General features: G+C 36.7%; 1 long non-coding RNA gene across 1 annotated transcript in view; it reads right to left on the bottom strand.

The window, feature by feature from the left end:
- The window catches only part of LOC110351974 (uncharacterized), a 221,914-nt gene that overhangs the window by 45,688 nt on the left and 161,234 nt on the right, over positions 1 to 14,992 (bottom strand). Inside the window, exons 2-5 of the long non-coding RNA XR_011809124.1 lie at positions 9,357 to 9,565; positions 4,477 to 4,597; positions 4,234 to 4,315; positions 1,351 to 1,458 (exon numbers count right to left, since the gene is read on the bottom strand). This is a non-coding gene — a long non-coding RNA (uncharacterized lncRNA). The remainder of the gene's footprint in view (positions 1 to 1,350; positions 1,459 to 4,233; positions 4,316 to 4,476; positions 4,598 to 9,356; positions 9,566 to 14,992) is intronic.

The raw sequence follows: 14,992 nt of genomic DNA, 5'->3' as shown, positions 1-14,992 counted from the left end.
GATATATATTATTGGCCACAATTATAAAGATGCCTCCAGGTTTAACTTCCAATTAATTGAACCTGTAAATACTTAACAGTAAGCACAACATCCAGAAAGTAATCCTGTTTGCAGAAGTTTGATTATGCATGTTCATTTGATTAGTAGACATCTACATGACCTATACAGAATTGCAGGACAAAAAAAAAAAAAAAAAAAAAAAAAAAAAAAAAAAAAAAAAGAGAGACTTTAAAACTTTAAAGAGTACTGTTTATAATGGTGAGAAAACAGGAACTGAAATGCATAAGACTCTGAGTGAAAATACAAAACTATTTGATCCAATGTATTTTTAGGTCTTTTGTTGTCCTTTACAAGCTCACAGTATAATACATTTTCAAAACACAGAAAAAAAATATGCACTTTTACATTACAACAAGCATAAAACTATTCCCAATTTCAGCTGATTCCAAATTCCTAATCCTTTCCCTCCAACAATTCTTCCCCAACATTTTGTTAGCTGAGAAGATGCTATCCCTATACTTCCTCCTTGCCCCTAGAAGAGAGTTACAGGGAAGGAAGCCTACTTCACACAGAATACAGCTTGCAGTGCTTCTTCAAGTAATGGAGATATCTGGAGACAGAGTTTTCTAACAGTTGCTTAATCTATAAGTGGGCTTTCTTTCTATAAAAAGAAATCATGGTTGAAACCATGAAATACACCATGCTTTGGGGCTTTTTTGTTGTTGTTTGTCCGTTTTTTACTTTTATTCTATATTACTTTATTAATGTCTTCAGGGTTTTTCCCCATAATTTTATTATTGGATTTTACACATTTAGTTCCAGTATATTATGATTTCTATGCCTAACTTTTAACTGTCTAGCCATTTAATGGAAAAGAAATTTAAAAGTCAACAAAAATGTCAAAGCATGTTCACAATCAAGTTGACAATCCCTTCAAAATAATTAAATTTGTAGGAAATGAAGAACAAAGCCTTGTTTCTCCCTTGCCACTAGAGCTCTTTAGCATGGAGCCCACCATAGCTCAACAGCTGTGAAGCCACAGACACTATTGCATATCCTGAGGGGAAAATAACCTGTCTGAGGCAGCTCTAAATAGCTCCTGGTATTCACTCAGTATAAGCTCTCCTTCCCTCAAAAATAGTCTGTAACTCAGTCCCAGTGTTTCCAGGCAGCATCTGGGTAGTCTAGGAAAAAAGCTGAGAACAATGTCAACCTGTCCACAAGGTACTTTAAGGAGCTAAATATCTCAAAAGGAAAAACTGCCTGTCATCTTCCCTGAAGTAATAAAGGCAGAATAAGAAATGAGTTTCTAGGATGAATGAAGGGTACAGGACCATGAGAATTGATTACCTTGTCCAAACAAGCAAGGCAGACACATGAGGATCCAGAAATCATGTGAGTGGCTGCACCCATAATGTAGTAAGTCATAAGACACTCCACCCCTTCTACCTTTGCATCCTGCAAAATAAACACAGCTGATCACAACTGCCATTGTACACCTATGTGCCAAGTAAAGGTGCTGCATTCAGGAGACAATCAAGAGAGCAAAAACTCAGTTTACAGGAAAATATCAAAGTTGTAAATACTTTTGGTACCATTACTGACCAAGAAAACAGAGCTTATGGCTAAAATAGAGGACAAGGTACCAAAAGGTGCCTATTCCATTTTCAGTTGTTAGAATCTCTTTGTATACCCTTAAACAAGCTGCCTAGATTTTCTGTGCCCTAATATTCCCTGTTCTAAAATATTCTATAGCTTACAGAGAAATAGTCTCAGTCCCTTCTATTAAATATTATTATATAGTAACTGGAGCAAAGAGTAAGCATGAGATCACCATGGACCTTCCCAGCATGAGGGAAAACTGAGCTACAGTCCTTGTTCTAGTAAACATTTCAAAATCTTGTGTTAAGCAGTAAAGCACGTTCTCTGTACTCCTTGGAGCACTGCACACGTTAACGGCATCCATGGAATGAGAAAGCATCATCTTCCCTCTCTCATGTTCCATGCTAGGCATCATAGCAAAAGTGTTTGATTTACTTCAGGCAGAGAGAAAAACTCAATCGTCATCCTGGAGACCGGACAGAACGTTGAGCAGTTGGATAAGATGGGAGCAGCCACGGCAGAGCTTCCTCTGTTCAGGGAGCCCGCGCTATTTATTAGGTGTGCTCAGCTAGTTCATGTGAACTTGCACCCCAGTGGTTTACTCAGACAAGAGACTGATGAGAGCGCGGCACACTGACATTGAATACTCCCGAAACAGAAGGCATTTCTGGGCACAGTGCTTTTGGAACCCAAGAAACTTTGGCGCAGCAACCTGAAGCATCAAGAAGCACTGGGGCTGGGCAGCAGCTGAACATGACTTTTGAAAAGTGGAATTTCGTTGTTAGATGCTTAGTACATGAATCACAGGATTTAGGTGCTGGAGTGCTGAAGCAGATTTGGCCCAAAACAGCTGCTTAACTACAGCTGTTAAGATTTAGAAAAAGAAAAAATGGGGGGAAAAAAATCATTTCTCTTCAAATACAGCAAATCTGCCAAAACCAAAAGATTTTAGGACTATATCAATTTAAACTTCAATGACACAAATTCTGTTTAAACATCAAGATTTCTTTCCACTACCCCTTCTACAATATCTGAAAGGCTAGACATCAGGAATCTCATCTCAGGTACAAAAAATAGGTGTGACTAAGAGAGAAGGTCTTGAACATCAGGCTCCTGCAAAGCTGAAGCAAGCTACACAATCTATGGGTAGAAGGTTCTTGTTCTTTATTTTTATTTTTAATTCTAATTGCTATTTTCATCCAAACATAAAGTAGGAAAAGTTCTCCACTCCTTTTTTTTTTTTTTTTTCTTTAGTAGGCATGGAAATCTATTTCATGTTCAGCTTTAGGCATAATTTGCTCACCCCCGCACCATTTGGCTGTCTAAGGATTTCCTGGACCTTCAATTATTCTCTCCATTTTTGTTAAAATGCTATCAGAGAATTAGTGCTCCAGGCTCATTTCTGAGCAACTTCCAAGAAAAAAAAATCTGCCAATCAAAGCAAATGTATTGCTCCCGGTTACTTATATCCTATCTCTGAAGGCAGAGCTTGGCCCAGACACTGCACATCAAGGCACTATGAGTTCTGAACCATGCTGGCTTCTTATTTCAGGATACAAAACAGCCATTCCCACAGAATATAGCCATTCCCACAGAATTCTAGAGTAGTGTTACACAGAGCAACCTGCTGTATGTTTTTGTGTTTGTTTTTTTTTGTTTGTTTGTTTTTGGTTTTTTTGTTTTGTTTTGTTTTGTTTTGTTTTTAAACATACAACCACATTGGTTTCTGAATGCACTGAAAAGATATAAGACCAGATTCACCAATAAGTTCCAGCTGCTTTGCACTCCTTTGGCAACTCAAAACAGCTGTAAATATGGCTTATCTGGGTTTAGACAAGCCTATGGATACTTTGCATCATTGCAGCACAGGAAAGTCAGGACTTTCTACTGAGTCTCTCTGATAAAAAGTATTACATTGCTACTACACAAAGCACAGGGAGATAACATTAAAAATAAACTTCAATCTGTTAAATACTATCGTTCTGGACTAAATCTTATCACAGGTTCTACAGAAGGGTAGGAAAAAAGTCTCCATTTTCTGTTCATCAGTTATCTCTCAAAAATCTTCCACGCAGATGCCTCTTTAAAAATACTCAGGACAACATATAACTAGACTTTAAATGTTCCAAAAGTATCAATTTTTAATGATACTTTGAATGCATTTTGTTATACCACATATTTGAAATATCATGAAAATTGGCAAAGTTGTCCCATTTTAAACATACAGTATTTTATACAGGGGATATATATTTTAAATATATGTGCCATAAATTTTAAGCAAATGTATTACAAATACATAGAAAACTTATATTTTTTCCATATGGGAAGAAATGATCCCAGTTACAGCCATTTTATTGTTCACTACAGACAGTTATATGAAGCAGATTGCATTCATTTTATTTTTCTCCTACAAATCTGGAGATTTTTTTGCAGATCCCTCACATACAGTTAGCAGAATAACTGAACCCTTACAGACACAGTGTAACTACAATGTAAAAGCTATCTCTCAAGCTCTAGTGACTGAGCTGCATGTTTTAATGTGAGCTCTTCAAAAACTGGAAAGCAAATCAGTCCTACTTGGGTTCAAGTCCCAGGTCCTCAGAGATCCATGTCTTTATATCTTCGACTTACTCATGCTGTGTCTTAAGACTTCTTATAGATTCCTTTTGGTATTGGAAATACATCAGAAACTGAGGGTCACAGTTATGATAACCTGGTGATGAAAATCATTATTATTTGAAAACCGCTCTTACTGTTAGCAGAGACGCTTCATCTCACAGCCAATCTGTTGTTGTTTCCAACTTTTCAAATGTTTTGAGCACTGAAAGAACCATTGCTCACAGCTTAGCACTTGAAATGATAGATTTTGCTCACCTGTAAAACAGCTTATTTGTTAAAAGTAAATTCTCAGCTGAAAGCAAATTCATTCATGTGAGAAAGCCCATATTCGGCTCTGGATGCAAGGCTTCTAGCCTTTTTGTAATGCTTGAGGTGCCTGGAAAACAAAGAAATTAAGAATCAGAAGGAAACGAGACATGTTCTTCATTGATGTAAACTTTCAATCCTACTTAGAAGAGAAACAATTGTCCAGAGGTCATTTCATTTTTAGAACTAAATGCAGGTTCTTCAGAAAATTTCTGGTCATGTCTTCTTATCCCACTATTGCTATTTTATTTCAACAGTCAGCAGTTTTAATGCTCCCATTTCCATTTCTACTCATTGCAGAGTAGAACTGTCCTCTTTTGACTGATCCTAAATACCAAGGTCTACAGAACATGGAGTCATTGCACAGCTTTTTCAGATGATAAACTTTACTCTCCAATAAAGAATTGTTTAAATCATATCTAGACTTAGGAAACTACTGGTGTAAGCCTCTAAACACTGTCTGCTTCACTACTACAGAAAGTCCCAAGCATACAACATTATTCAGTTTACCACACCAAATTCCACCTCCATTGGAGCCAGGGAATGATAATTCAGACTTGCTGAGAAATCCTCACTAAGACTTCAGGCATTTTCTGGCAATCTGACTGCTTTGTTTATGCAAAACAATCAAAAGAAAATGAAGATATACACTCTCTGAACATACAAAAATTACATGTGGCTCCATAAACAGTCATGCAGACACCAACAAGGCTTCAGAATCACTAGGTAAAAGATGACAGAAACTTTAACTCAGCAAAATATTAAATTACTTAATAATTTCTTAATTATAGTGCAATCAACAGCTCCTTTAGTCTCAGTGCTTTTTCTCTAGCTCTCAAAATTCTCATCTTATAATGGAAATGTTGAAAGTTGGTATCTTTTGTTCCTTGATTGTACTGCAGTGGTACACAGAAGATTTTCAAAAGTCCTGCAATGACTTCAGATGTCATCAAAAAAGAATTGAAAATGGTGATTGAAGCACATGTGACAGTATGTGTCCTATCTTTAACCAATTCAAGTAAAAACAGAAGTGAATAAAAAGTGTCATGAGTTCTACCTTGTGTCTTGGATCACAGTTTATAACCACAGTCTTGGGAGAGTTGGTATTCCATTTCTGATATATATAAAAACTGGTGCCATCTCAACTTCACTGTTATTTTATCATGCTAAGTAGAATGAGTTAAGACAGGTATGCTAGCACGTGCCAAATACCTCTGTTTTTATAAACAGATTTACTTTTAAGATTAAAAGTTACATTGACTGTGGTGCTGGAAACCAATGCAGTGCAGTGGGTATGAGAGCCTTTAGGAAACATCTCCCAAAATGGGAAAGTTCTGTAAAGTTCATATGTCTTTGTATATTTAAATGACAGGTATGATACACAAAACCCCATGCATATTTATATATATTTATATAGAGTGTGCATATCTGCAACTGTGTAGACATGCATGATCAGTTATTATATAAATTTTAGACATCTATTTTAGTCATACAATTGGACACCATCGTCATTAATAGGTAAATAATGTTGCAAAACTTACATTAATCTGTATCAGCACTACATAAACTATCACAGATCACAGAGTTAAGTTTGTGCTTGGATTTCTTTTTCTGAAAGTCAAATATTGTTATAATAAAATGTTGTTTTGTGGGGCAAATGGTAGCAAAAACATTATCATCTTGGACAGCTTTACTCAAGAGTGTATGTTTCCTAAATTTCATTGAATATATCAGGACCAGCCCCCACACTCCTTCAAGTCTTCCTAAAAAGCAAGCCAGTTGCAGCTGTGTCAATTTATTTATTACTTTTGCTTCAAGACACCTCTCCTGGAGTGAGCTATCTTCTTATGCACTATAAATATACTGATTTGAAAAATCAATATGTACCTGTCCTTCCTCTTACCATCTCCCTATGTGGTTGGCAGATGCTGCCTCAGATGATAACTTCATGATAAAACACCAAGGAAACCATATAATGCATTTTGCATCCTACATCAGAAGAATCTCTACCCATTAGGTACCACTATGTAAATGAATCTCCACCAATTCTGAAAAAAAAAAAAAGAAAGAAAAAAAAAAAGTGGAAGCAAAAACTAATGTAATTTTGTACAGGGTTAAGCTCAATTTGACTCTTCTTTCACTGCAGGCAGTGATAAGACTCTCACAAACAATGGGGAGCATAATCCAAGCAACGCTAAGCACTTTGGAAAATCCCCATTGTATTATTAAGCAAGCTAAATTTTGTTTCGCTTTTCTGGGAATATTTGTGCAAAGTATTTTTGTGTACATAAATGTTTGGGAGGGAGTGTGTATTCCTCTGAATGAGGCACCTGAACAAATACGTTTGCATATAAATCCGTAAATATCTAGATTAATGTGGATCAGCAGAGGAATTGCTCCTTTGACCACCCTGTCTGTAAAGCAGTGTCTTCAAGAAATGTGACCAGAAAGAAATTAAATGTAAAGCTTGTAGGTCAGCCAATAAATCTGGCTTATGTCTTTCTCTCTTCCTCAGGCAGGAAGGAACCCAGCTATTTTTAAATCTGGTGTCCAGGTACATAGCCAAAAACAAATGCTACTCCTTTTGGAGAAGACAGGAAAACGTTTTATACATTCTAAAGATTTCCCAAGGCCTGCTAGTCTCCTCTCAGTTTTGTCCTTGGTGTGGAAAACACACTCATCCTAGATAACTTACTTTCCAATGATATTTTTCAGGTGCTGCCTTTTCTAGTTAGGAAACATTATGTAAGTAAGTTTTTTAAAAACAAACAAACAAAAAACACTACTTAATTCTGTATTTGCAGAAGTTAAAACAACATTTGCTTCAGTTCATTTATGAATCCCATAATCCAAACATATTCAATTTATTTCCTGTATTAATTTCAAAGAGTAGATACTATCATTAGTAGCGCAATTTTTATTAAGAAGTCAAAAACGAGATCAATCCCAAAAGCTTTACTCCAATAATCTGTTGCAGATTTTTTTGTTTCCTTAAATGTGAAAATTATTCAGGAAAGGAATTTGTTTTCACCATATTACTTCCTACTAATGAAGCTTTACACACATAGTATATATCATTAGAAAGGCTTCTGCACTTTCTCAAATACAGCTAAATTTAAACAATTAAATTTATTGCAATTATTTTCCATACCCTCACTGTTTACATTTTCTCTCTTTCTTGATAATCAATTAAAAAGCATTATAACTAGTCTTTAAAATAACTTCAAACTTCCTTCATCATTTCTGTTTACTTCTCTCCCTTTCCTTAAAACTTTTAAGGCCTGACCATGGTTTTTGAAGATTACAGTAACATTTATCTTTCCTAAAAAGCATGTATGATTTATTCAACAAGTTACTTCTGCAGTAATTCTATGTTATAAGTTAAAATCTATACGCAGTTATTCTTCTGAGAGTTTCAGATGGTAGAGTGTTCCAAACATGGGAAGGTAGCATCTCAAGTGTAGCGTATGTTGCCTACAGCAGAAATATCTAACATCCAGTCAGGAGCTAATTCAGATTCAACCGATGCAACTTTTGAAACTCTTCCCACACAGTCAATTTGCCAATTTCACTGAATTAATATGATGTTATAGTTGCCAGAGGAACTTTTGAGACATGAAACAATATAATTCTTTTTTATTCCTGCAGAAAAGGCATCTGTGTACTCCAACATTTTTTCTGATGGATACAGCTGTATCAGTGATAAAAACAGAGAAAAACACAGTACGAAGATGTCCTTCAGGTATGCAGGGAGTACAGCTAAGTGACAGACTGCTGTATATGCAACAACTGTGTAGACTCATTGGGCAACAGACCTAAAGAATATTTTACTCCAGGCTTTTTCCCTTGAAACTTATAAAATCTCTCAAGTATTTCAGTAAAAAATCTGCGTTCAGAATTAATAATTAAATAATAATTACATATTTAACGGTGTGAGAAACGAAGTTGTGTTTTTGCAGTAGAGAACTAATTTTCTGTATTCTAAGGCAGTTGGATATACTAAATAAGGAGACATACTAAATAAGAAGAAATGCTAAGTAGATAAGTGGACTCCAAAATAAGGTAGAAGCTTGAGAAAAACAGGATGACCAGTGTGAGAACTGTAAAACAAAGATCACAAGTTCTCAAAACATAAGAAATGAGAAATTAAAGGGTTGAAAAAAAAGAAAAAAAGAAAAATTGTACATATAGGGTGTAGAGGAGCATTGAGTAGCTTGTGAACCTGTAGTACTTAGCCAGTGAGGAAACAGGGGAGGTGATCAGGTGTTGGGTAATAGGGAATCAAAGGTTATGATTTGTTTACTAAAATGCACTCCTCACTGACAGGACACCCACCATTGCAATCGCGAATAAAATAAGCTTCACAGAAGATCCTGTCTGAAGAAAATTATTTGAGATTTTTCTCACAACGGTTTCTCAAACAGATTTTCACTGATTTTCAAGACAATATTCGGAATTCGTTTGACTTTGTGCATAGAAGACATTCCAAAATAAACAATGGAAACAGCAAAATGCTTTAATTCCTCAGTGCCAATTGATTTTAAAGGTTTTATTATTTCCTCTGTATACAGAAACCAGTATTTTGTTGCTGGGACATTAATCTATGCACCAGGATTGTTCAGCTACCATCGGTCCATGAAGTCCATACTGTGCACTCAAGCTCATGCACTGCCATCAGATGAAAACAAGTCTAGATCCAGCAAAATGCTGTACTTACACACCCCACTGACTGCAAATTAGTTCCTCTGCCTACAGCCTTCACCTGGGCCACCAAGAGCAGAACAGAACAGTGAAATTGCAGCTTGATAAAATAGCAGGCATGCACTTACTTTTTGGGGGGCGACATCACTGACTTCAACCCAGGTAAACTTGTCAGAGGAAACATGGGTATTTCCCCCTTTACATTTTGGAATTCTCCTCCTTGTGCTAAAGGTTAGCACAGAGCCCCCAGATGGATCCTTTCTGGACTGGAAAAGTAGGAAGCTGTTGTGCCAGAAGGAACAGCAAGAGTAAGCCAGAAGGCAGGGCACAGGGAGGTCTGCAAGAAAAACAGACATTTATCAGCAGCCTGAAGAGATTACTAGGCGGGCTGGCAATGAGTGACTGAGGTGATATTGTCTGAAAGAGTTGAAAGAGCAGACTGAAGCCTAAATAGAGCATTTAAGATGTTTATAGAAAAATGCTTTATGACCCTATGTTCTCTAATAAACTTTTCTCATTATAAAAAGGTAATGAAAGGATTCAGTTTAATAAATCCTCTGGTATTTGATATAAAATATAATATTCAATAATGAGAAAAAGAAATTCTCTGCACTTTTTTTTTTTCTAAATAGATGGTTCCAGAAAATTACCAGAAGAAATACATTAAAAACTCTTTTCCTTTACTTTTATGAAAAAATGAAAATGTCTAGACAAAAACATTTTCTACTGTGGGTGCAATGAACGAAGCTCCATAGAGCCCATCCAGGGAAATGCACATGGAAAAAGTATGAACTGTCCTGGCAGGGCAGCGTGGAAAGCACATTGCGGAGTCCTCTGTCATAACTTCACCTGGCCTGCAGATCAGCAAAGAGATCTGCAGGCTGACATGCTACAAGTCCTTCATTTCATCACTAATACTCAGCAGCATATCACTGCAGCCATTTTACAGGTTTTCTTCCGAGTGATGAGGAAAGTGATGGACACTAACAGTAGAAACAGCTATGATTTGCTTTCCCCAGAAAGCTGGCCTTTCATGCGTATTAGTAACATTTCATAGCAAGTAAATTCTGTAAATGCCCCCAAAAAATACATATCAGACAGTTCTGAAGCGCTTGTGCCACCCAAAAGGAATGCATAAGAAATCAAAATCCAAGAGGAAAGACAAGAATGATGCATTTCCCATCCATACAGTACAACGTGAAACATAAAACATTTGACTCACACTAGGATGCTTCAGGATGCAGTCATAAAAAATAAAAGTACTCCAGGGAAACAGAGGCATTTGAGGGCTAAAAAACTTACTGGTTTTATTCCAAAGTATTTGAAGACATTGTGTTCTCTCACTGTCCTTTTCAACTCAGAAGAAAATGCTTAGTCTGTGCTTCCACGTTACAGTAAATTCACTTCTGAACTCCAACTACCAGACCTTTGTTTCAAGTGTGGTGGCCACATGAATTTCAGTCATATTTGTCTTTAAGCCAGGGTAACAAAAATGTAATGGTGTCCAATGTTGATTCAGATCCAATCTGTTCTTCTGGGCAACCCAATAACACACGTCTCTCAAATTAATAGCAATAACATCAGTAATAGAAAATAGCGTTCCTAAGTAGGGTCAGAAGCAAGAGAAACACAGGGACTTTCTGTGGCTGTAACTCTTATTCTTTAACCCGTATGTAAAGCAGCAATTGCTTCTTTAGGCAAAAACACAGAGACTGATCAAAGATAGAAGGATCAACAAAATCAAGGGATCATAGAAGAAAGCTGGAAAATCCTATTGCCATCAATTACTTTGCATTCTTGTACTGATGGTTTTACTTACATTATTAGATTTCTTGTAGTAAAGGGTGATTCAATAAAGACTATTATCAAAAGATTGTGTGGTAATTCAGTTTGGAAGGAACCTCGGGAGGTCATTTAGTCTGGCCTCCTGCTCAAAGCAGGGTCAGCTATTTGACAGGACAGGGCCTGCATCTCCAGGACCAGGCTGTCTTTTCCAGAGACAGAAACTGGAAGAAGCGGATTCCTGAGGACACAAGATTTGACTCTTGTACCTGTGTCTATAGTAGCTGAGCTGCCTGAGGCAGCAGCTGTCTGCTCTTTGCTTGAGGGCAGTCTTCCACTTGCTCACCCTTCAGCTGGAGAAATTAAAGGATGTAGAGCTTTGACTGACTCAGCCCCTTTTTTATTATTATAGTGATATTCTCCATGCTTCCAGTGTACCTCTCTCCAGTGGTTTTAGCATTGCACATTAGCCAGAGTAACTTCCTGATGTGTATTTTGCTTCCTGGACTGTTGCAAGGTTACAGCTTTGCCTGTCCCAAGTGGCAAGAAAGCACTTTACACATATATACACAATGCAAGACAGGACTGTTAGAAGTCATCTTCCAGGTATTCAGTGATCCTTACTAGAATAACGAGTTTGTACATAATTTGGGATTCCAAAAGTGCTATAACACTTTGCACTAGGATAAGAGGAAGTCACAGGTCAGAACTGCATAGAAAAGCTGTTGTGGTCCTAGTAGTTACTAAGATTAGTTCCATTTCTTCCCTCTCAATCTACAAATACGAAAGAATGGAGAAGAAGCAGAGAGAAAGGGAATATCATCACACCATAGGTGCCAAAATGTCTCAGCTTTGCTACAGATTCCATAACAGGATAGAATTAACTAAGACAGGGAATTCAAAAGAGAAAGTCAAATCAAACAAAGAAATGCCAGTGTGGCCCAGTATGGCATCATTTTTGGAAAGAAAAAAAAAAAAAAAAGGCACGATAATGTGGCATAGGCACGGAGCTAAGATGAAAGGAGGAAGAAAAGCAAGACCAGATGAAGAATTAATTAGAGAAAGCAATAGATAAACAACATCAGACAATCAGCAGATAAGCATGATAAATGCACACTATTCACAGACACGTAACACATACAATTTAAAGTCGGCCGAATTCAAAAACCTATGAAAAGCAAAGAACCTGCTGTTTCTTCTTTTTTCTTCTGCTCTTTTTCCAGTAGTACAGACAAGCTGAAGTAGTATAGGAAAGCCTGTATCTCTGTATTTCTGACAATAATTTGTCCCTTCAGAAATGCAGTGAGTTTGTAACTTACATGACCTACACACTCTCTACTCATGCTCCTCTAGGAATCATACAAGTGCCCACATTTTCACCTGTAGCAGCTTTGCTAACAAAACAATATTACATCTCTACATCTGTGTGTCCAAATTTCACTCTGACAAGACAGACGGTACAGACACTAAGTCTCAATGTACTTTTTTTCACTTTCAAGGTCATTCAGACCAAGAAACAAGAACAGAAACTTCTAGCAATGTGGACTTCAAAAGCCTCAAGAGAAAACTTTTTGCAGCATCTTTTTTTTCTGAACAAGGCTTTTTGCAGCGTGATGTTCATGAAGCAAAGACAAGTGATGAGTTAAACTGTCAACAGCTACAGTGTGATAAATGGAGTTAATCACATCAGTACTTTCTTCTAATCCAGTTAACATCAAATGGCTATATAAGGTCACCACACAACCTGGGAAGAATGGAATATGCCTTAAGCAAAAATGTTTAAATAGCACATCCCATACCAAAACAGCCCATGAAGACCACATCTGAATGGCCTTCAGGTACTCGAATAGACACCAAGGTTTCAACATGCCATTCAAGGTCAATATGTAAATGCAGTCTTAAAAATATTATTTTTTGTTACCAAACACATGTCTGGTATGAAGTCAGATAAATGTATTGCAAAACTCAAAACCTCAAGAAAAAAACGTAATGCTCATCAGTAAGAAGCCTCTCAAAGGGGAGAAAGATGGTTAGGGCTACAGAAGAAAGGCAGCCCTAAATGTGTTCTGGATATGGAGAGAACCATGTATGGTGTTGTGTTTTAGGTAGCCTAACCTCACCAGAGTGTCTCCTGACCCATTCTGTGTTAACGGAATGATGAGACTGAACAGCTTTTTATCAAGCTATAACTGAGGACAACTGTCCTCATCATTTCTCTTTGCCCAATCAATAGGAGGAAAAACAACAACAACAACAAAATACTTCCAAAATCATTCTTCTTGAAGCTCTTTGAAGTGTTCCCTACTGGAATTTTCCACTTTCTGCTATTCGATCTGGATGACAAGGGATTAGAGAGCTCTACTACAATACCATGAGTAGCTGGAAATGGACCTAATTTTGCCAGAGCTAATAGAACCAGTTTCATTTGTACAGGTATTGGACTATAAATTATTGCCTTCATTTATCTTTAGATCGAGTTACCTTATTTTCTTTAATTTAATCTTTCAGTTGTAATTGCAAGTACCTATTAATTTTTTAATTTTTTTTTTTTAATTTCAAACTGAGAGCTTGATCTGCAGTTAGCAAATGGTAAGTGTGTCATGGAGCAGCATTAAGAAATGTGGTGAGGTATCTGTCCTCTGGAAAAAAAAAAAAAAAAAAAAAAAAAAAAGGAAGGGGGATTTTCATTTATTGAGAAATTAAAATGGTGAACTTTTTTTTTTTTTTTTAAAAAAAAAAAAGCAAAGTAAAAAGCAAAGTAATAGACACAAACAGTTTAGCACTTGAAGAAAACAATTCACTTGCATTGCTACACATCCTATCTCAGGGTAAAATGACTTACCCCTTGAGACAATTCATTACACCCCATTGACTATGAAGTGAGCTTAGTCTGACTAACATAGACATAGCCGTCTAATTCAAGGCATGGAAATCTCATTTTGTCTAAGATGATCTGCATGTTTAAATGCCCATCTGTTTCCTGCACGCACAGACCACATCACAATTCTGGAGGACGGTATACAAAATATTATGCTAGGACTGCTTTAGCAGGAGCCTTTATATAATCACTTTCAACAAAGACATGACACACCAGTCTTTCTCATCTATTTCTTAAAGACAATGAGCAGGTTATCCCTTGTAACTTGGGAAAAAGTCTTTACTTACATTCACTGTATTCCTGTCTCACATGCTATTTTAACCAAAGTATTCTATAGTATTACTATATTTCTTTAGTACTGCTAGGACTCATAATGGCAGATAAATGCAAATCTACACCAAAGAAGTATTTAACATTATATTCTAAATAAACATATTTTGGCCCAGATTTAACACTATTTCCTGCATGAGCTACTTATTAAATACACTTCAAGGTGCATGTTAGGAATCAAACATACACTGTTTGTTTGTTTGTTTAGAGAAAGAAGTGCTTAAGCTAGCCCTGAAGCTATTCATACTGTTTTCACCACTGCTTTACATGCTTTATCAGTGGTGGAATGTAACAGACTCTGCTTTTTTGATTAACCCATTTCCTCATGCCCTATAACAGCAACGCATATGCCTGTTGTTTCATGTTCTGGGCTATTACTCTATGTTTCCCTTTTGTTCATATGCCTTTTTACTAGCTGAGGAAAACTAACCTTTATGTCACTAGATTGATCTGGGTTATTTTGGGGGGTGGTTTCTTTTCCTTGTTGTTGTTTTGTCTCCTGCAGCAGACAACCATTTATCAGCTCCTGTTAGGCATTTGGAAAAGATCCCAAGCATATAAGGTGAGCCATCTCCTTCTGAGCTCTCTTCATCATTCCTAGTCCAGGCACTCTGTAGTGTAAATCCATATAACTGTACAGGAAAACCAGTGAACATTTTATAAGGATCTATGCTGAATTTCACCAGATGAAGGCCCGTCCTTCTGAGATTTTATTAGGTATTTGAGTCCTGCAATCTTCCCTCGCAGTTACATTTCCCATAATATTCTGCTATA

Source organism: Anas platyrhynchos, chromosome 4 (assembly GCF_047663525.1).
Source record: "Anas platyrhynchos isolate ZD024472 breed Pekin duck chromosome 4, IASCAAS_PekinDuck_T2T, whole genome shotgun sequence".
NCBI lineage: Eukaryota > Metazoa > Chordata > Aves > Anseriformes > Anatidae > Anas > Anas platyrhynchos.
The sequence above is the reverse complement of the archived record's forward strand: the minus strand, read 5'-3'. Positions and strand labels throughout refer to the sequence as shown.